Genomic DNA, 21,733 nt, shown 5'->3' with positions numbered 1-21,733 from the left:
GTAACTGAAATTCCATTGATTATATAGTAAAATCTCATTAAATATTTTCCTCTGTAAACTATATTGGTTGATTTTTATTTTTATGTATTTGTTTGTTTTAGGCAATACCATACTTTAAGAATATCCATATACCTCATTCTTCATCTGGGCTTAAGCTGGCTGAGTCTGTATAATGTTAAGGACAATGATGGAGTACCCTAACATTTGAGACAGCTTCTTCCAAAATTAAGCCCTGCCATTTATTAGAATTTCTCAGAAAAAAATAAATTGTGCTTTGGGATCAAGAGTTGCTTCTAATTGGTGGTTATATGTGATTTCCTAAGAAGGAAAAGTAAAATAACGAGTAAGGGAGACCAGAGAATAGGAATAAGAATGAGAAGTGGGAAGGGCAAAAAGAAGAGAGAAGGAACAAAGGAGTGGGAAAAGAAAGGGAAAGATTTGGGAGTATGGAGCAAATACATTGCAGGAAGGAGGACTGCATTGAATTAATCTTTACTACATGCCAGTCGCTGTACATGTTTCACATATATTTGGTCCGTTAATTCTTACAATGGCACTGTCAGGTAGGTGTTTTCATCCTCATTTTACCTTTGGGAAAATTGATACTTGGGAATTTTGAGGAACATCCCACAGGAGCCGTAGCTGGGGTTGACTCCAGTATTATTCTGTGTTCTTAATCATTCTGATACATCAATCACCTCTCTTTGGTGTTAGCCCTGCTTTTGGGTCACATTGGACATAATAGTCTTCATCTTCCCCATGGCAAACCTACAGATATTTATAGGAAGTGCTCATATTTCTCTTGAGTTCTTTCTTCCCCAGTTTAGTATCTCTTTTTTCTCCAGTAAATTCTCAATTCTTCTACTGAACTTTTATCTCAATCTCTTCCATCTATTTTTTCTCTCCCCACAGTTTTTATTGTAACTATTGAAACCCTCAATGTGCTACTCACAGCTTCTTCTATAAACACTGCCAAAGTTTTTTTTTAATCTCAGAAAAGATAGAGTATAATCAACTATTTATTTCCCACTTTTCATTTACTTGAAAACAAGATAGAGCAAAAGACCATGGCTGCAGGAATTCTAGTTAGAGAGACAATATAGCTTTAATGACAGTGATTTGGGTTCTCACCCTGTCTATGCCATTTACTACTTGTGTAATCTTGGTTAGGTTATTTACCATTTCTAGTACTTAGTTTGCCTTTCTATAAAGTCAGGTATTAATACCTATAAACAAGGGGTTGAGAAGATTAATCAAGATAGCACTTGTCAAGCATAAGGCACATTGTAAGGTCTAAGTCAAGTGATTTTCATTACTTTTATTAGCCCAGTGTCCCCACATTCTCATTCAGAGAGCATCAAACTACGCTCATTAGCAAAGCATAACCTTCTATCTTCATTCCATGTCATGAGATGACTTGTGATATCCCTGGTTTATAGATCATGTAATGTATAAACCAGATAAACTTGATGAATATTTCCTGTGACTTAACTTTACATGTGAATAAACAGTATCCAAGGACAAGAAAAGACTTTCCCCCAGGACAATGTAGGTTCCTAAAGGCAGAACTACAAGCAGAACCCATGATTTTTGAGAACCAATCCAATATAGTCACATATAAATCTTACTGATTAGCAAGATTCAAATTTAGATGATAGGATTATGATGACTAATGGGTTGCCAATCCATGTACTTTACCTACTTAAATTTTGTTGTTGTTGTTGTTGTTGTTGTTGTTGTTGTTGTTGTTGAGACGGAGCTTCGCTCTTGTTGCCCAGGCTGGAGGGCAGAGGCCTGATCTCGGATCACTGCAAACTCCGCCTTCCGGTTTCAAGCGATTCTCCTGCCTCAGCCTCCTGAGCAGCTGGGATTACAGGCGCCTGCCATCACACCCAGTTAATTTTTATGTTTTTAGTAGAGACAGGGTTTCACCATGTTAGCCAGGCTGGTCTCAAACTCCTGACCTCGTAATCCACGCACCTCGGCCTCCCAAAGTGTGTACCAGGCATAAGAGAGGACAATGAGAAAATATATTTCATTATAGAGGAATTTGAAGCACTCCTCACCAAATCCACTAAGATTACCTTCTTACCAGGTTTAGCCATGCTCATGACCGGCTCAGCCCCTGGTGACAGAATCAAATGACTTGGATCCAAGCTTGGTTCTACTATATGTGAAGTGACCTCAAGAAAGTCATTTAACAACTTCTAGATTTGTTTTTTATCAATGACTTAGTGAATAAATCAAAGTACTGTTCAGATAATTAACTGATACAGTCAATTTTTTAGTTTAATTTTTCTGGTTATAATTTTACTTTTTTTCACATGCTTACTGAAATAAATATGTATGCAACTAAGCGCCTAAATCTAAAGTATAAAGGTAAATGAACCCAGATCAAGATATAGAACAGTTTCATAATCCCAAAAGATTCTCCCAATGTTACAGATTTAGCAAATAAAAATGAGACACCCAGTTACAGTTGAATATCATATGAAAAACCATGTGTTAATATATGTTCAATGCAATATTTGTGACTCCCTGCCATGTCTTTTCTTAGCAAATTTCATGCCTCTTTCCTCTTAGTAACCACTATTCTTATTTCTATCAACCAGATTCCCTTTGGATAATCTTGAACTTCATATAAAAGGAATTGTATAGTATATATTTTTTATGTCCAGCTTCTTTTGCTCAACACAATGTTTTTGAAATTCATCCATGTTGCTATGTCATAATTTGCTCCGGAATATACTACAGATTGTTTATGTATTCTCTTATTGATGGATTCATTTTATTATCAGGTTAGGGATATTACAAATACTGCTGCTATAGCTATCCTTGTACATGGTGTGTGTGTGTGTGTGTGTGTGTGTGTGTGTGTGTATGTGTGTGTTTATGACATTTGGGTTGGTTTGAGGGGTTATATACCTAGGAGTGAAACTGTTAGATCACCAATCAAATCTAGTTTCAGAATGTACTGGCAAAGTAGATAAAACTATTTACACTTCCACTGGCAATACATGAGAGTCCGAGGGGTTCTACATTCTCACTAACAAATGATAATGTCAGTCTTTTCAATTGTTGTCATTCTAGTGATTGTGCAGTGGCATCTCACTTAGGTTTAAATTTGCAGTTCCCTGGTGTATAACAAGTATGAGAGATAAATATCTATCAACCATTAAGATATCCTATTTTGTGAAGTGCCTATTCAAATACTTTGCCCATTTTTATTTGGGTTGTTTTCATATTTTTTTCAGGTTTTGTTGCTGTTTATAACAGAAAGTAAGTCCAGTACCAGCTACTCCATCATGGCCAATTTAATTGTTTTGAAACAGATTTATGAATTGGAAAGTACTGTAAAATGTCATTATTTATATGATTAATAGTATTATCTTTAAACTTTTATTAGAATATTACAGTCAGAGAAGAGACTTTTCTCATTTTTGCTATCCTGCCCAAAGTGTCACTGTGCCTTGCAAAATTGTATACCAATGAGAACATTTATTTGTGTATACTGGCTGCCTTTGAAATAAGAGATTCTCGTTCCACACACACTTTATTTCTATCATAACAGTGTGTACTTCCTTTCTAATGAAACAATATGTGAAGACAATTAAAGTCATTCATGATATATTTATTCAACAAACTTTATAGCATAAAAGGCCAGCAGAGGTGCAAGTCCCAGGGGAGACTGTAAAACTATAGCAATAGCATTAATGTTGGAGTCAAAAGATCCGGTTTGAAGAATCAGCTCTGTCATTTTCTGATTACATAGCCTTGCATCACTTATTCAGCACTGGCACTCCTTAACTTCTTTCTTTTCAAGTTGTACGGGTAATAGTCCACACACTCCCTACCTCAAAGAACAATGACTACATTCAACAGAATTTATTTGCAATATTAAGTTCTAAGGGAAAAATAACCCAACCATTTATTGCATGCTTACTAAATATTAGGTTTTGCTAAGGCACTGTTATTTCATAAGGCAACCTGTTTAATATTTATAATAATCTTGTGACATAGGTATTATTATTCCTATTTTACATATCAGGAGACAATGCTACAAGGGGCCAGGTAGCCTGCCTAAAATCACACACCTGGGTTGCAAACACAAGCCTATTTAAATCTGAAGGCAGCTTGTGCAGGCATTATTACCACATTTGCAGCACAATTGCTAAGTCACTGTATGAGTGTAGCCAAGTCTCATAACTGAATAGGGCAGACACAATAATTCAGTCCTTCCTAACATCCTAAAATGTGTGTGTGTATGAAACAGAAAAAAAGTAGGTGTTACAGCACTTGAACTTTAATTTTCAAACTCTATTCCCATTTCAGACATTTGTTATTAAGGATTTCTTACGCTTTTGGAGGAACGAAAGGAAAGAAGTGTGGAGGTGGAAGAACTCTTGTTCTACTCTGGGGGTAACTAAATGAAATTAAACATAAGAGATAGTCTTTTCCTCTGGGATCACCAATCATGTTCAAGGAATAGGCCTGTCCTAGAACCAATTGCATCCTTCATTTCAATAAATCACCCATTGGGATCAGCAGAGTATAGATTACAAAGTTATCCAGCAAGGCTATCAGTGATGCCTTCCTTGTCTTTATACAGTGTATCTGCTGTATTCCTAATTGATACATTCAGGATCCATAGGACTGTGCAGTATGGTCATGCTGCGATTTATGCAGAAAGAGAAAACACGCTGACTGAATCAAAAATGAGCTGTTTATAGATCTTGTCTTCCTGGTGCTGGCATATACCTGAAAGAGGTAGAAATAGTAGAAATGAACAGTATGCTGGAACCCAAGAAATTACACCTTCTGGTTTGGCAGGAACTGTTGCTTATCCATAAAAACATAAGAAGCTTTGGGAATGGCGATGATGTTAGTTAATACAAATTTCAACTTTAAGTAACTCTAAAATTTACAAAATGCATTCACGCATACCATCTTAATTGTCTAAAGAACTCAGTGCGGTGTTTTCATTGGTCCCCTTCTTTGGGTGAGGCTACTGTGGATCAAAGAGGTTACATTGTCACACAGCTAGCTAATGAGAGACAGAGCTCGGGCTTCTTGGTTCCTGGGTAAGTTTATTTCCCATTGTGTTGAGTTGTTTTTAGGGAACCAGGGACAGAGGCATCCTGAATCAAAAACAGGAGTCTGCAAGAAGCGAAAAAATGATGGGATGAGGGCAGGCTACTGTAACCCACCAGAGAATCAGAAGAATGTCTTAATTAAAGGTTTGAAGCAGAGAGTAAGACAAGAGCATTGTATTCCAGAACAACACAAATTGGAGTGAGAAATCAAATGGCATCGTGCAGGATGAAGCAACAGACTGAATCCAGGATATCCCTGCTCTGCTACAGACTCTACCACTTAATTAATAGCTACATGATTATGAGTAGGTCACTCAATGCCATTGAACATCTCTTTCTTCATGTGCAAACTGGGGGTTGTATTATTTGCTTTGATTTTCTTACAATTCTGCTGAGAGTTAAGACAAGATGTAAAATGTTGTACAAGGTATAATGACCCGTACAAATAAACGACTTTTCTACAAGTGCTACCATTTCTGCTATTATAGCCACTACTGATCTATTTTTGAAATTATCAAAGAATACACTAGCAAAATTACAAGATATAATAGTAAAACATTGTGGCCAGTAAATTTAGCAGAGGATCTTTTCCAAAGTAAGTACTCAATAAGTGGTTGTTTAAATTTAAATAATTAGTTCTGCTTTTTTTTTTTTTTCATATTCTCTATTTCTAGACTTTTCCTGACTTACAGGTATCTCTTCTTTTCAGAAAGAAGCATTAATTTTTTAATGTTTTTAAACTCCTCTTCAGTGGACTGGCCTTGTTGATTATTTTTGTTGTCTGATCTAACATCTTCATTGCCAGCTTTCCAACTAGCAGCTATCATTTTAGGATTGTGTTTGTACACTGGCTAAGATCCCCCAAAGTTCAGCAGGACCTGTTTCCCTGTTCACCTGCATCAAGCTTTGGAATCTGACAGCCTGAGGACATTTGTCTTAGAGATAATGATATAGGGGTCATATTCTTTCTTTGGCTCTTGCCAACTGGAGCTAAGCATAAATAACATCTTTTTAGGTGAAATGTGTACTGTCCATTCACCAAAGTACCCACTGGTCTCATTCTCTCACCTGCATAGCCCTTTAGACATTTAAGTTTGAGGCTTCTTTCCTAGAATGTGATCAGACTCTGCCTTCCCCAACAAATAAAATAATATATGCAGGTCTGTTTCTCCATCTCCAGGCCTGCTGTAGACAATACATCAAGTGCAAAATTCTGACTATTCCTACCTCATCTCTTAGCCCATCACTCAAGGTGCAAATGTTAGTTATCTGCACTCTTTAAAATTAGGAACAATATCAGAAATTGCCAACCCTTGACATGAAAACTAAGAGAATGTATTTGACACAAAGTAGATTTTAATTCAATTTGATAGATATATTGAAGCCAATTGGCTGTTAAAAAGAAATTTCCTTAAAATGCATTTGATAATTGTGTTAGTGATATTGCCTATGGGTCTAGCCAAAACAACAGATTTTCCAGAATTCAATATGGAAAACACAATATAACTGAATATGTCTATGAATCTAAGCACAGGAGTATAATTAGTATAACCTTAAGGCCTATTTGTGAGTACCAATAATTCTAGAGTAACCAAAATATAAAAGTCAATCAAATCCACCATAACTTACAGGTCTAAAATAATAAAACTGGCAACATATAATAACACGAGTGTTCTGTATGAAGGACAAAAACGAAACTTACAGGAAAAATGTGAGTGTGTTTTCAGCACTGCTGAAAGTTAGTCATTTGGAAAAGGTTGGCCCTACGAACATGTTTTAAGACCTACAGTGTCCCAGGCTCTGAGTTAGATAGTAAAATAGCAAGAAATAAAGGTATATCTTTTTGTTCCAGACAGTCACATTTCAGAAGTGGACCCAAATTTGAATATACACACACATCCAAAAGGCAAGTTTAATTTATTTACTTATTCATGCAGGTGATATTTGCTAGACCTCTAGGATGCAAGTACCAGGCAGAGGATGATGCACCTAAGAGACCAGACCCTGTCCTGTTGGCATTTACTGTCTAGAAGTGGAACTTGATAATGAACAGTGGACAGAGATGTTCCAAATAGTGAAACAGCACTTTTCATTTCCTGTTCTAAATAAATCAATGTTAAGCAGGTGAGATGTATGATCAAGTTTGTGTTTTTGTAAAAGGGTTATTATGAGAATAAATTGGTCAGAAATTGAGGCAGGCAGATGAGTTAGAAACCTATTGGAAAGCAGAGATAACATAAACTTGGACTTGAATGTGACAGTGGGCATGTAAAAAATAGATTGATTTGAAATATAATTTGAAAATAGAAAAGGGACTTAGAGATGCATAGATGTGATGTGAGAAGGAAATAAAACATCAAGGACAATTCCTAGATATCCAGCTTCAGTAATAGAGATGAGAAACCTGGACCAGAGAATTCAATAATATTTGGTTTAAGTTTGAAATATCTGTGTGTCATTGAAGTGGAAATATTAAGTAGACAATTATTCATATGAGTATGGAGTGCTGAGGCAAGATTTTGTTTTGGAACAAAAGTTTAATATTCAACACAATGCAAAAAGTACTACCTGTTGTGTGATAGAAATATGAGAGAAAAATTGGATCCCTAAAAGGACAACCGTACCAGGAAGAGAAAAGAAATATACTATTTGAGTTTCATAAAACTACTTCTGTCACTGAATCCATTTTATTCCAATTTTATTTTCATACCATGATATGCAGATAGTAATTTATAGTCTCATATGTATTTTTCCACTAGGTCAATAATTGGTTGATCAGCTGAAATTAAAATGACATGAAATTGGTATAGAGAACACTAGGCTAAACTTAGCAAACTATAGTTTCCTGATCTAGCCCAGATTCTTTTTAACTAAGGGACTTTAAACATATCTCTCTACATCTCTAAGGTTCAATGCCAATCTTCAAAATGAGAAAAATAATGACAGCTTCTACTCAACTAAAATTTATGCTATCTATTGCTGGCTGAAGTGAAATAATTTATGGCAGAACATATGCACCAAGAATAATTAGAAAAGGTGAATAAAATATTTTAAAATAGTAAAACATCGGATTGAAGGCATCAAAGTATCAATAAAAAATTCAGAATTTGAATGGACAAAATTCAAGGGAAAAAGTAACCAGAAAGTTAGGAACCAACGTTCTAGAAGCCATATTTCCTCTCAGAGCATTTGGCAATTTGGAGATCATAGCAAAAGTTTGAAGATACTAACAGAAAGTCAAGGTTAAGAGGCAGAAAAACAATCCGATGTTTTGGCAATCTCAGAAGGATAGGGAGACAGAAATTGGAGTTTGAATTTGTTGAGGCCGCTGGGCTTAAGGATCCAAATTCCTAACAAGAAGGAAACCCCAGAAAATTAAACCAGACCTGCTGGGTTTTCCCCTCAAGACATTACCACATGCAAAAGTAAAAATGACAAGACTTTAAGAGATAAATAAGAAATTAGAAAAAAAAAAAAAAAAACTGAAAAAAGAAAACAAAATGAAAGTTAAAATATTAAAAGGAAAAAGAAATGAAACATACTTTCTGGTTTTAACTCTGACATGCAAAACTTTGGAAGCCATCACTCCTGTTCTTACAATAAGAAACAGCTGAACAAACTAAAAATCAACAAGTTTTCCTGAACCTATTTGAAATCTGACCTTTCAGGACAAATCAATATCTTGCAGTTTGCAGAGGCAAACATACCCAGAGTCCCACAGTTGAGACATGATTACCGAGAGCAGAAACTTCTGGAGCCTGGAAATAGTATAAACACTTAAATTGTAATATTGATGAATTGCAATAAGTTAAATGTAGAAAGAAGGAGAGTAGGAAATTTCTGGGTCCTCAATTTTAGGTGGCCTCAAATGTTTTCATGGCTTAATTCCAGGAACACTACCAAGTTCTCAGCAGTGAAGATCTCAGAAAGATCTCAGGCTCTGGTACTTATATTATATGCAAATATAAGACTCTGCTAGGCTAAAAAGGAAAGGGTGGGGAAAGATACACAGTACAAGCCAAATCAAAAATCCTCGAGTAACTGTATTACTTTCAAACAAAGGATTCTTTAGAACAGGAAAGCTTGTCCGAGATAAAGAGAGGCATTACATAAAGAGTAAGTGGTTCAATTGGGTCAATTATCTAAGAAGAAGTAACAATCTTAAACATAAGTGCACTTAACAACAAAGCATAAAATTTCATGTGACAAAAATGGGTATATCCACACAATGGAATATTATTCAGCAAGAAAAAGTACTGTGCTATCAAGTCACAAAAAGGCATCGAGGTAGCTAAAATGCCTATTACTAGATGAAAAGGCCAATTTTAAAAGGCTGTATGATTCCAATGGTATGACATTCTGGAAAAGGCATAACTATAAAGACAGTGAAAGGATCAGTAGCTACAAAAGAGATGGGATGGGTAGAATTAATAAATGAAGCACAGGGCATTTTTAGGATGGTACAACCACTCTGGAAAACCTCAGTATCTACTGAAGAAGAAGATGAGCTTACATCATGACCTAGCAATTCCTTTCCTAACTACATAGCCACAGGAAATAAGTACACATATACCTTCAAGATATTGTGGGTTTGATTCCAGACCTCTACAATAAAGGGAATATTACAATAAAGTGAGTCTCACAAGTGTTTGGTTTCCAAATGCACATAAAATTTATTTTTACATTATGTTATAGTCTGTTAAGTGTGTAATAGCATTATGTATGAAAAATATACATGCCTTAATTTAAGAACACTTTATTACTAGAAAATGCTAATGATCATCTGAGTCTTCAGTGAATCCTAATCAATAATTTTGCCAATGGAGGGTCTGGCCTTGATGTTGATGGCTGCTGACTAATTAGGGTGGTGGCTGCTGAACGTTGAAGTGCCTGTGTCAATTACTTAAAATAGGACAAGAATAAAGTTTTCCACATCTATTGTCTCTTCCTTTTACATAAGATTTCTCTCTGTCATGTAATGCTTTTCCACAGCATTTAACCCTCTGTAGAATGTCTTTCAAAATTGGAGTCAATCTTCTCAAACCCTGCCACTGCTTTATCAAGTAAGTTTATGTAAGTCCTTTCTTGATATTTCAACAATGTTCACATCTTCACCAGGAGTAGGTTCCTTCTCAAAACACTGCTTTCTTTGCTCAGCCATAAAGAGTAATGATTTACTCCCTATCCATTAAAGATTTATCATGATATTGCAGAAATTCATCACATTTTCAGGCTCGACTTATAATTCTAGTTCTCTTGCTATTTTTACCACATTTGCAGTTACTTCCTCCATTGATTCTTTAACCCCTCAAAGTAATTCTTGAGGGTTGGAATCAGCTTATTCCAAACCCCTATTAATGTTGAAATTTTAACTTCCTCTCATAAATCCAGAATGGTCTTAATGACATCTAAAATGCTGAGCCCTTTCCAGAAGATCTCCCATTTATTTTGTCCAGATCCATCAGAGGAATCACTCTCTATGGCAGCTATCACTTAAAAATGTTTTTTTTTTTTTCTTAAATTTATTTTGGTTTCAGTGATTTTATTTAAATTTATTTTTTCACCCTTGAGGGCTTCACTTTAATGTTTATAGTTTATTGTAGTCTAATTCAGTTCGTGGTGCTTTCACAGGTGAAGAATTCCTTGGTTACAGAGGGTGTTTGTATGAGAGCTTTCTCAGATGCTAGTAGTAGCAATGTGCTTGGTGTGTGAGCAAGTTCACTATCTCCTATGAGGTTGGAATGGCAGAGGTCCTTGAAGTTTATCTCATTCCCCTGTGGTGTGCACTCCCTCCTTCCTTCCTTCCTTCCTTCCCTTTCTTCCTTTCTTTTTTTTTTCTTTCTTTCACCAGTATTTTATTAACTGGATTGAATAGTTCAGTCGTTAGGATAGTCAGGGAAGTGTCCTTGGGTAGAAACTGGTTGTCTTTAAAGTAGGTGGATAAATGCAATACCCAATGGTGGGCAGAGGTTTCAGCCTTGAGAGAGGTGGCTGAAGGAGTTCTCAGTGAAACATATGAAAGTTGTATCAAGGGATAGGGTAGTAGCCACCTCAGCTCCCCTGCCAGGTCAGCAGGAAAGTGATTCACCTCCTAGTCACACTCCTGACCCAGTGTTCCAGCTATTCAGATTAGTCAAGCATGTCTTTTCATATGGAGAAATGTTGGTATTCCAAATAGAGAAGAATTATGCAAGCCTGAACCTGGAAGGCACCCCTCCTGTGGGGATACAGTCACCCTGAGTGTCCCAGAAAGGTTGTCTATAGGTGCACTCATGCTGAGCTCCCATGGGAAAAGCCCAGCTGTGTCTGCAGTGGTGGATGAGAGGGAAAAGTCATCCCCTTCTCCAAGACCCTTCACAACCACCAGGGCTTCCTGGCTATTGGGGTAGAGCTGTGGACTTTCCCTGCTCAGCCCAGCACTGCCCCTGTGCCTCTGCTGAAATAAACTTCCCACTAGCAGAAAGTTCTGGAACTCAGGGCTTGCCATCCAGATTGTTTTGTTCCATAGGGTGTTCCCTTGATATGATGCGCTTTCTTTTCCTCTAGGAGTAGGAGCCCCTGAGAGCCAGACAACTGTGAATGCTGCTGCTCCTCTGGGTCTAGCCATTTAGTGGGGCTGCCACACTCCAGGCTGGTCGTGGGGAATGTCTAGAAGGGATCAAATGATGTGACTCATCCTCAAGTCTCCCAGTAATGGGTACCAGCACCAGCTCTGATATGGGTGGCAGGGGAGTGATGCAGACTCTGTAAGATTGGTTATATATGGCCTTAGTGTGTTGCCTTTCTCAAACACACGTTGTAGTAGTGATGAACTGGCATACGAACAGACTCAGGACCTCCTGGTTAGCCAGGGTGCTATGGGTAATGGTGATAGCTGAGGTCACACACAAGTTTTCTCCTTCCTGGGAACTGTGTTATTCTACCTGGAGGTGCTGTAATGGACTGTGTTGTTTGGCCTCCAACCAGGAGGTGGTACTTACAAAAGAGTGCCAGCTGTGGTGGCAGTGGTGGATTTGTGCTTGTCCCTTACCCAGGGGAGGTATTCTGGATTCTCAGGCAATCGGTGGGGCCATAGAACTCCAAAATCTTTCTGTTCATTGTGTTAAGCTACCACGGTGGGTAGAGGGGCAAAGCCAGGATGGGGATGGGTCAGGCAGGTCTGCACTCTTGGCTCTCCACATGCAGGTCAAGCAGCAGGCCCAGTAGGGGTGGCAGGCCAGTTATCTGGCCCCCATATAATATTCCAGAGATAATCACATCTGCCTCTGTTGCACAGAAGAGTTCACACAAGGAGTGGAGAGTAGCAGGCAGCACTAAGCCCCAACTCAGCTTCCACACACTTGGCAAGGCAAGTTGCATACCCACAGTGTTCCACTGGTAGCAGCTAGCTAAGATCCAGGCAGTCTGTGCTCAGAACTCAAAACTCTCAAAGGTGATAAACCTTCCCAGTGGAGATGGCAACTAAGGCTTTCAGTCCATGCCTCTTCCTGTGTGCCTGCAAAGTCAGGCATCCAGCTCCTGCACTGGTGGCTGCAACACACTTCTCACTCACTCTCCAGTGCTGGCCAAGAGTGTTTGCTCTCACTAGAGATTATATTGTGAATTTCAACTGGGAGCATATCTCAACCTGTGACCACTGCCTAATGCAAGGTCCCCTGGGAGCTAAGATAAAAAAAAATGGCTTCCCTCCATCAACACTGGAGACTGGGAGTGCAAGCAAGTCTCTTTTCTTGGCTGCTCCTACTTTTATATTACCCACAGCTACCTAAATCAGTTCCAGTGCTAGGTAGGGTTAAGGTCTTCCACCATGGTCTGCATTGCAAGACTCCCTAGTGGGAGTGTATATCCTGGAGGCAGTTTATCCCCCTCTCACATTCTGGGACCTTACAGTTTACTGCCTGTCTCATGGTGTAGACTGCAGCCTGCCACTTCTTTCAAAGGATCTATAATTTCTTTCAGTTTTCCCATTAAGTTTCTGCATTGCTTCTTGGAAAAAATTTCCATGTGAATTTCTATAAACTATATTGTCTTTACCCATGGGAAAGGCATGCTAACAATGGCTGTAGTCTGACATCTTGGAAAACAAAAGTATGTGTTAAATAGTAAGACTTGAACATCAAAATTACCATTGATTCATGGGCTGTGAAACGGATGTTGTGTTAGCAGGAAAGAAAACAACATTAATCTTCTTATACATGTCCATCGGGGATCTTGGGTGACAGGGTGCACTTTCAGTGAGCAGTAATATTTTGAAAGGAATCTTTGTTTCTGAGCAGTAGGTATCAAGTGTGGGCTTAAAATAATCATGCTGTAAAACCTGCTGTCATCCAGGCTTTATTGCTCCATTTATAGAGCCCAGGCAAAGTAGATTTAGCATAATTTTTAAGGGACCTAAGATATTTGGAATGGTAAATGAGAATTGGCTTCAATTTAAAGTCAGCAGCTGTGTTATCCCCAACAAGAGTGTCAGCCTGTCCTTTAAAGCTGTAAAGTCAGACATTGACTTCTCCTCTCCAGCTATAGAAGTCCTAGATGGCATCTTGATATATTATAGTATGTTACATTTTATATTGGACTGTTTCAACTTCATTGCAAATAGGTTGCTTAGGGTAGCCACCTTCATCAATGGTCTTAGCCAGATCTTTTGGATAACTTGCTGTAGTTTCTACATTAGCACTTTCTGCTTCAACTTACACTTTTATGATATAGAGACAGATCCCTTCCTTAAACTTTATGAATCAACTTATGTTTGCTTCCAACATGTATTTCTTCTGTAGCCTCTTCACCTTTCTCAGCCTTCATAAAATTGAAGAGAGTTCAGGCCTTGCCCTGGATTAGGCTTTGGTTTAAGGGAATGTTGTGGCTGGTTGATCTATCCAGATCACTAAAACTTTCTTCACATCAGCAATAACGCTGTTTTTCTTTGTTAGCATTTGTGTGTCTTCTGGAGTAGCACTTTAAATTTCTTTCAAGAACTTTTCCTTTCAACTGATAACTTGGCTAACTCTTTGGTGTAAGAGGCTAGAGCTTTGAACCCATCTTGACTTTCAACATGCCTTCCTCACTAAGGTTAATAATTTCTAGCTTTCTGATTTAAAGTGAGAGACATGAGACTCTTACCCTTAAACATTTAGAGGCTATTGTAGGGTTATTAATTGGCCTAATATTACCACTGATGTGTCTCATGAAATAAGGAAACCTGAGGAGAGGGAGAGAGATGTGGGAATGGCTGGTCCGTGGAGCAGTCAGAGCACACAAAACATTTGTCAGATAAGTTTACCATCTGTATTAGTCAAGGTTCTGTAAAGGGACAGAATTAATAGGATAAATGCATATATGAAGGGGAACTTATTAGGAGAATTGACTTATGCGATCTCAAGGTGAAGTCCCACAATAGATCATCTGCAAGCTGAGGAGCAAGGAAGCCAGTTCAATCCCAAAACTTCAAAAGTGGGGAAGCCGACAGTGCAGCCTTCAGTCTGTGGCCAAACGTCTGAGAGGCCCTGGCAAATCACTAGGGTAAGTCCAAGAGTTCAAAAGCTGAAGAGCTTGGAGTCTGAAGTTCAAGGACAGGAAGCATCCAGCACAGGAGAAAGATGAAGGCCAGAAGACTCAGTAAGTCAGCTCCTGCCAACTTCTTCTGACTGCTTTATTCTAGCCATGCTAGCAGCTAATTAGATGTTAACCACCCAGACTGAGGGTGGGTCTGCCTCTCCCAGTCCACTGTCTCAAATGCTAATTTCCTTTGGCAACACCCTCACAGACACACCCAGAAACAATTATTTGCATCCTTCAATGGAATCAAGTTGACACTTAATACTAACCATCACATGAATACAGTTCATAGCATCCCGAAGCGATTACAATAGTAACATTAAAGATCATTGATCACAGTTTATCATAACAGATATAGTAAACATAAACAAATGCAAAATGTCGTAAAAATCACCAGAATGTGACACAGAGACCGAGGTGAGCACATCATGTTGTAAAAATGACACCGATAGACTTGCTCCACACAGGGTTGCTACAAACCTTCAATTTGTAAAGAATGCAATGTCTATGAAACACAAAAAAGCAAAGCATAATAAAATGAGGTATGCCTGTGTATGCTCAAAGAAAGAGAAGTACAAAGATATTCATGCAGTAATTTTCTTTATAGCTACAAGCTGAAAACAACTCAACTGTCCATCAAAAGTGGAATAGACAGACAACGTGTGGTATTTGCAAGGAAAGAACTACTAGTCAACCATAAGGAAAACCAAAACAAAACAACTATTGTTATATGCAACAACATAAGATCACAAATATAATATTGAGTAGGAATACCCAGACATAACACAATACATTATATATGATTAAATGTGTTAACTTTTCAAAAAGATGAAATAATCTATAAAGTTATAAGTCAGTAAAGCAGTTACTTTTTTGATGTGGTTAAGTAACAGAGCAGGGGGCATCAGAGGGCTTTTGGAATGATGGAAATCTTCTATTTCATACTCTGGCTGGTAATTTTATAGATAAGCATATATTTGCTAAAAATTTATTGAGCTGTACAATTGCAATGTGCATTTTCTCTGTGTATATTACCCAATAATAAAAATATAATTGTTGAATATAAAAATTAATGCTGTGATGGTTCAGTAAAATTGAACATTCTGTGCTGTTTTGATTAATATAATGGGTGCCCTACAATATTTAAATGGTTCTATTATATTTTGTTTTGCATTTAGGCTCTGACCAGTGAAAACACTAGAGAATCCTCAGTACAGAATCAAATCAAAATGGTTCTCTACTTGTTGTCTCTGATGTCTTCTCTCTCTTTTTTTTTTTTTTTGTATATTAGTTTTAGGTTCAGGGGGTACATATGTAGGTTTGTTACTTGGGTTAATTTCATGTCACTTTGGCTTGGTGTACAAATGATCCTGTAACCAGTGTAGTGAGCGTAGTGCCCAGTAGATACCCTTCCAGCCTTCCCAAGCATCCTCCCTCCTGTGTTTTCTCTGACATCTTATACTAACCTATATGTCTTTTCAGTGTAGAACAATTGATAAAATAGTAGTAATAAACATTAATCATAGATAACAAATTATAAATTAAAAACAGTAATAATAAAATAAAGAAATGGGTTCTACAGCCACCTATGCCATTGAAGAGCTATGTGATGCTTGAAAATCATGTTGTTTCCTCATATCAATCACCTTTTTCTTCCCATATGAAATAAGAGGTTGCATAAGCTAATGTCTCCTTCATATCTCTAGAACGTGTTCTGATACTCACTCACTAGGCACTGGGGAGAACCTCCTGGAATTATAAGCCAAATTAGTTCATGCCTAAATTGGTCACCAAAATCCAGGCTTGCTTGAGACTGATGGAGTTGGAGTGAAAGTTAGGGCTAACATGGCTGCATGTATCATGTAATAATATGAGCTTGCCCATGGAGGGAGAAAGATCCGTCTTTCCTATGAGCCTCTTTCTATGACTAAGATAACCTATTTCAGCTCTTCCTCACATCTCATCACAGTTAACTGGCTAGAAGCATTCACATGCCTGTTTCTACATGAATCACTTTCGGGGCAGTGGGATGATTATAATTGGTTTCCAGTGGCATGTTAGAGCCTAGTTATGCTGTCTCATGAGAACACATTGCTAAGTTTTCAGGAATTTTGCTAACCAATTGATATCACTTGCCTGAAAATGGCCACCATGGAAGTATTTCCACCACAAAAACCGGAAAGTGCTACAAATTAGGCTTTCATACCCTCTGAAAAATTAGTAGCTAAACATGTTTTAATACATGACTAATTTCGATTAACCAAGTTTGCTCTAGAGCTGAAGAAAATCTTCCTGAGGGTTGGAATTCTGACAAAAGCAGGATTCTAATAACAATAACAATTAAAACAAAGAAAGGGGGGAGCATAGGAATGTCACTTAGGTAGGAAACTAAAAGTATTTACCAAAAATAGCTTTTCTTTATATGTTATAAAAACTCCACACATCTTAGGAGAAAAATACAACAAACTGAATTTTCAGGTCTCTGCCAATCTCTCCAATTTATTTCCAGCCATTCATTTCCCCAATTCCTCCCTGTGATACAGTGGCTCTTTCTTCTGAGTGAGGTCTGTGCATGCACTGTTTCCTCTGTCTGAAATACTTTTGCATCTACCCACCATATGCATGGAAACTTCATGTTTCAGAGCCAATTTAAGTGTCCTCTATACACTCAGAAAAGCCTTCCTTTATTATATAAAATAAAATACCTTCCAACTCTTCATTCTCTAACAGAGCATTTCTTTCTACCCTTTTAGCACATGCATCACTGTTGATACTGGTGTATTTATGTCTGCCTCTCCACTAGAACTAACGTTGTATGTCCATTTCTTCAGAGCCTTGTATAGTGTCTAGGACTTGATAGACTTTCAATTAACATGTGTTGAATGAATAATGAGGAAAGGAAGAAAGAAAGTAAAAGAGGAAGAAAGGAAGAGAGTGAAGGAGAAGAGAGAAAAGGGAGAGAAAAAAGAAGTCAGGGAAAGAAGGAGGAAAAATAGAGGAAAATCATGAAGGAAGATAGGCTAGGGGTCAAGAAATGTTTAAATTCAAAAATAGAGTACATAAGTAGCACAGTAGTAGTAAAGTGAAAGAATATAGGACTTTGTGAATGGAATAGGATGTTGGATGTTATGTAATAATTCATGAATTCATTCACATATTCATGTATTTGTGTATTAATGTTGCAGGAAAATCTGGGTTCTTGTCACATGACCAGGAAAGATTAAGCTCACAGGTGCTTTGAAGGGTGAGGGGAAATGCAATTTACTGGACAAAAGAGGAAAAAGAGGAAAACTTTCAGCAGAATGAGAGGGAAGCCTGTTAATCAGCTCCTGCCCCACCACACAGGAACCCAAGAGGCCAGGATCCTCCCCTCTACAAATGGCACAAACTCCTGTGGCTCCACCCTTTTCTCCCAGTACACAGTCTGGTCAGAGGTTCTCCAGGGACCCCTTGATACTTGGGTGTCTCATTAAGTCATTCGTTTATTCATTCAACAATAAATTACTGAGTATCAATTTGGTACTTTGACAGTAGAAACTGAAGACAAAGAGATGGATACAACATAGCTTCTACCTGCAATGAGCTCTCAGTACAAATGATGAAAAAGTAGACATATGAATTTAATATAATATGGGAGAAGTTCCTGGAGAAAGCATAAAAGAGGCCCACATTTAATTTTTCATTTGATGCAAGGGTTTGGAAAGAGGTAGCACTAGAGTAGGTAATAGCCCAGAAGGGACATTAAAGAAGCATCAAGGAATATAGGGGAGAGGGGCCAGAAACTCATAAGGTCTTTTTAGTCTGGGAGAACAGAGAAATGAGCATAGGGTAAAGGTGAGAGAAAAATGAAGAAAATTTGGTCATGCTGGAATTTAGAAAACGAGGGGAACAAAGATGAAGCCCAACCTGAACATGTTAGCCGGAGCCGGATTGTGAGCTGGATCAGAACTCATGGATCCTACACTGTGAACAAAAGGCAATCTATTACTAATTTTAACTTAAGCAGTGGTGTGATCAGAGTTACATTTTTAAAAGACCACTTTGACTTCATTAAAGAAATAATTAAGGAGTGGTGAATCTGGATGCTGGTAACATAAATTGGGAGTCTCTTTGCAGTGATCCAAAGAGTTGATGTTGACCTAAACTTAAGTTGTAGCCATGAGAATGGGCTCCAGACTTCTTGTGGGTGGGTGTGCAGGCCTGAATCAGAAGCACAACTCAGGATGCATCTGTCCTCAGATCTTCAGCTTCTCTCTGATTCCCTCAGATGACTACAGTGATATCTCTTAAGCAAAATATCTTCACTTTCAAAGAAATTCTGCATTGCATTTTTCCATGTTTGCCACTCTACCCTGGAAGACACTCATTCAAATCATTCTGGGGTAAAAGATCTTTAGGAAAAGCAACTGAATACATCCTCCTTAGCAGATGCCAACTCTCTGAATGGCAGTGATAAAAAAAAATCTTTCATCCCCCATTTCTCTGGCTTACTTGACCCATCTCCACCCAATTTCAAAGAAACAAAAGATGTCTCAAGGACTCCTTTGGAAAAATAACCATTCAATGTGATGTGACTAGGCTGTTTCCATGGCAATTCAAGCTTTTTTACACTGTGATAATTTCTGAAAATGGAAATTCCCTTTTGTCTCCTAATGTTACTTTCCTTTGTTGTATAGGTATGTATACTCACACAGAGGCAGTTTGGGTCAAAAAAAATAATAATAATAAAGATAAAGTAAAATAAAAGACTTAAGTCTCTTGGTTATTTTCCTACTTCCTACAGCTTACTAGCCTGGGGAGACTGTTGAGCCTTTGAAGGGAGGCATCAAACAGAGTGTCAATGTGGAGGTTGGATAAAGGATTATCCTAGTATTTAGACTTCTTTTTTTTTTTTTTTTTTTTTAAATACAGGCATTTCAGGAAAACAGAACACTGCTCATAATACCCAACAATCCCAAACTCTCTGGAGCACACATCAGGCCCTCAAACAGCAGTTTCTTCCCAATTAAAAAACTGTTACAAAGCCAGAGATGGGTCACTTTAGCCAGCTAGAGAAATCCAACCCAGAGGAAACAATGCGACCTGACCAGCCCTTCTCAGCTGCATCTGCATATATAAATCAAAGGTTTCAGGACTGAGATGAAAGCTTGTTTTTATGTGATTGTTTAAAGCTGGAACTCCCCTTGCAGCAGTAATTCTCAACCAGGAGCAATTTCAGTCCTCATGAGACATTTGGGTTTACCCCCATGGATATTTTGGGTTGGCACAACTAGAGAGAGATAAGGTAGGGAGATGCACAACTGACACTCAGCAGATAGAGCTGGGATGCTACTAAACATTCTGCAGAATTCACGACAAGCTTTCCATGACAGAGACTTATTTGGCCCAAAATGTTACTAGTGACTAGTTTTAGAAATCATGACTTAGAAGTTGAAGATGCTACTAACTTGGGGACAGTGGCTCAATCTTTGGAAAACAGATTTGTCTGTTTAAGTTTATAAAGTGCATCTAAGTGGGTCAGTAGAATAGCAGTGAAGAACCCCAAAGACTGATTCCAAATTCTGAAACGTCACTTATTAAGTCTCCAATTAGGCATATAAGATAAGACATCCAAGAAGCCACAAGTCAAGTGAGTTTGTTTATTCCTTCATTCTCACATTCATTGAATATGTTTTTCAACAAATGACAGGCAATGGCCTGGGTACTAAAAATGTAATAATAAACCAGACAGGGCTTTGCTATCATTGATTTTCTGCTCTAGCACGAAATACAGATAATAAACAAATGCACAATTAAATATTTAATAACAGTTGTAGTAAGCACTATGTAGGAGAAGTAAGCTTTCTTTTTTTTTTTTTTTTTTTAGTGTAAATTAGAAGACCTAATCTAGGGGAAAAAAATTTCCCAGACAGACGGAAAAAAAAAAATGACTTTAAGTTGAAATCTGATAGATGAGTAAAAATTTGCGATTTGTAGATCTTGGAGATATGTCTATATGCCCCAGAACCTGAACTGGTATGTGAATTGTGGAGTGAAGTCCAGATTACAAAGGAGGTATCTGCTGAGAGCCCACATTTAGAATGTTTCAATCTGAATCACTTTTGCTTTTTTTTTTTGGCTCTGATGTTTTAACGATCAATAGATGAAGAATCAGGGCAAACAGCAGGCAAATTAAGAATTGAGACAAAGTTGGAACAACTTGGAAAAATAAATTGATACTGTACACTGTCTAATCCATGCATTAACTAGAACCTGAACTTATGAACCACAGTTTCAATAAGTATTAATTAAGTTTATCCTTTGGGCTAAGCAAATGGTATTAGGTGTACATAATAATTTTTAAAAATTTAGATAAGTTAAGACATGGGGTGAGATAAGATTCAATAGGAACCCAAGCGCCCCATGAGTTATAGGATCCCAAATCAAAACAATGACTGGTTATCTTTATTGTTTTCAGCTCTGTGGAAATGGAGGTAAAAGGTATGGGAACATGGCTGACACATTTGTCTAGCTAGTATCCCATTATTGCTCTTCTCAATCATGCTTTCTGTTGGCTGTCTATAAACATTTTGCACGTTATTGCATAGATGTTTCAAGTAAATTTTTGTATTGATATAAGAAGACATACAAAAAATATACAAGTCATGGATAAATAGCTCAGTACATTTTCACAATTGCAGTTCAATAACTGCCAATTAGACCAAGACATAGAATATTTCCAACATCTCAGAAATACCTTTGTGGTTCTTCCCAGCCAACATCCACCACAAAGATGCATACTGCCTTGACTTCTGCTACCACAGATTAGTTTTGTCCATTTTTGAAATACTGTTTAATGGAATTATATAATATTTTATCAACTGTGTCTGGGTTTTCGCACCCAAAATTATATAGTGATATCTACCCACTTTGTTGCATAAAATTGTTCATTATCTTTGTTATATAGAATTTCTTCACATAAATATATCATGATTTGTCTATTCTACTATGGGCCTTTGGGTTGTTTCCAGTTTGGGGTTTTTATAAATATTGTTGCTGAAAACATTTATGTACATGTCTGTGAGTAAATGTTTTCATTCATTTCT

The sequence above is a fragment of the Rhinopithecus bieti genome, unplaced genomic scaffold (assembly GCF_001698545.2).
Source record: "Rhinopithecus bieti isolate Rb0 unplaced genomic scaffold, ASM169854v2 scaffold_7605, whole genome shotgun sequence".
NCBI lineage: Eukaryota > Metazoa > Chordata > Mammalia > Primates > Cercopithecidae > Rhinopithecus > Rhinopithecus bieti.
Note: the sequence above shows the minus strand (reverse complement) of the source record.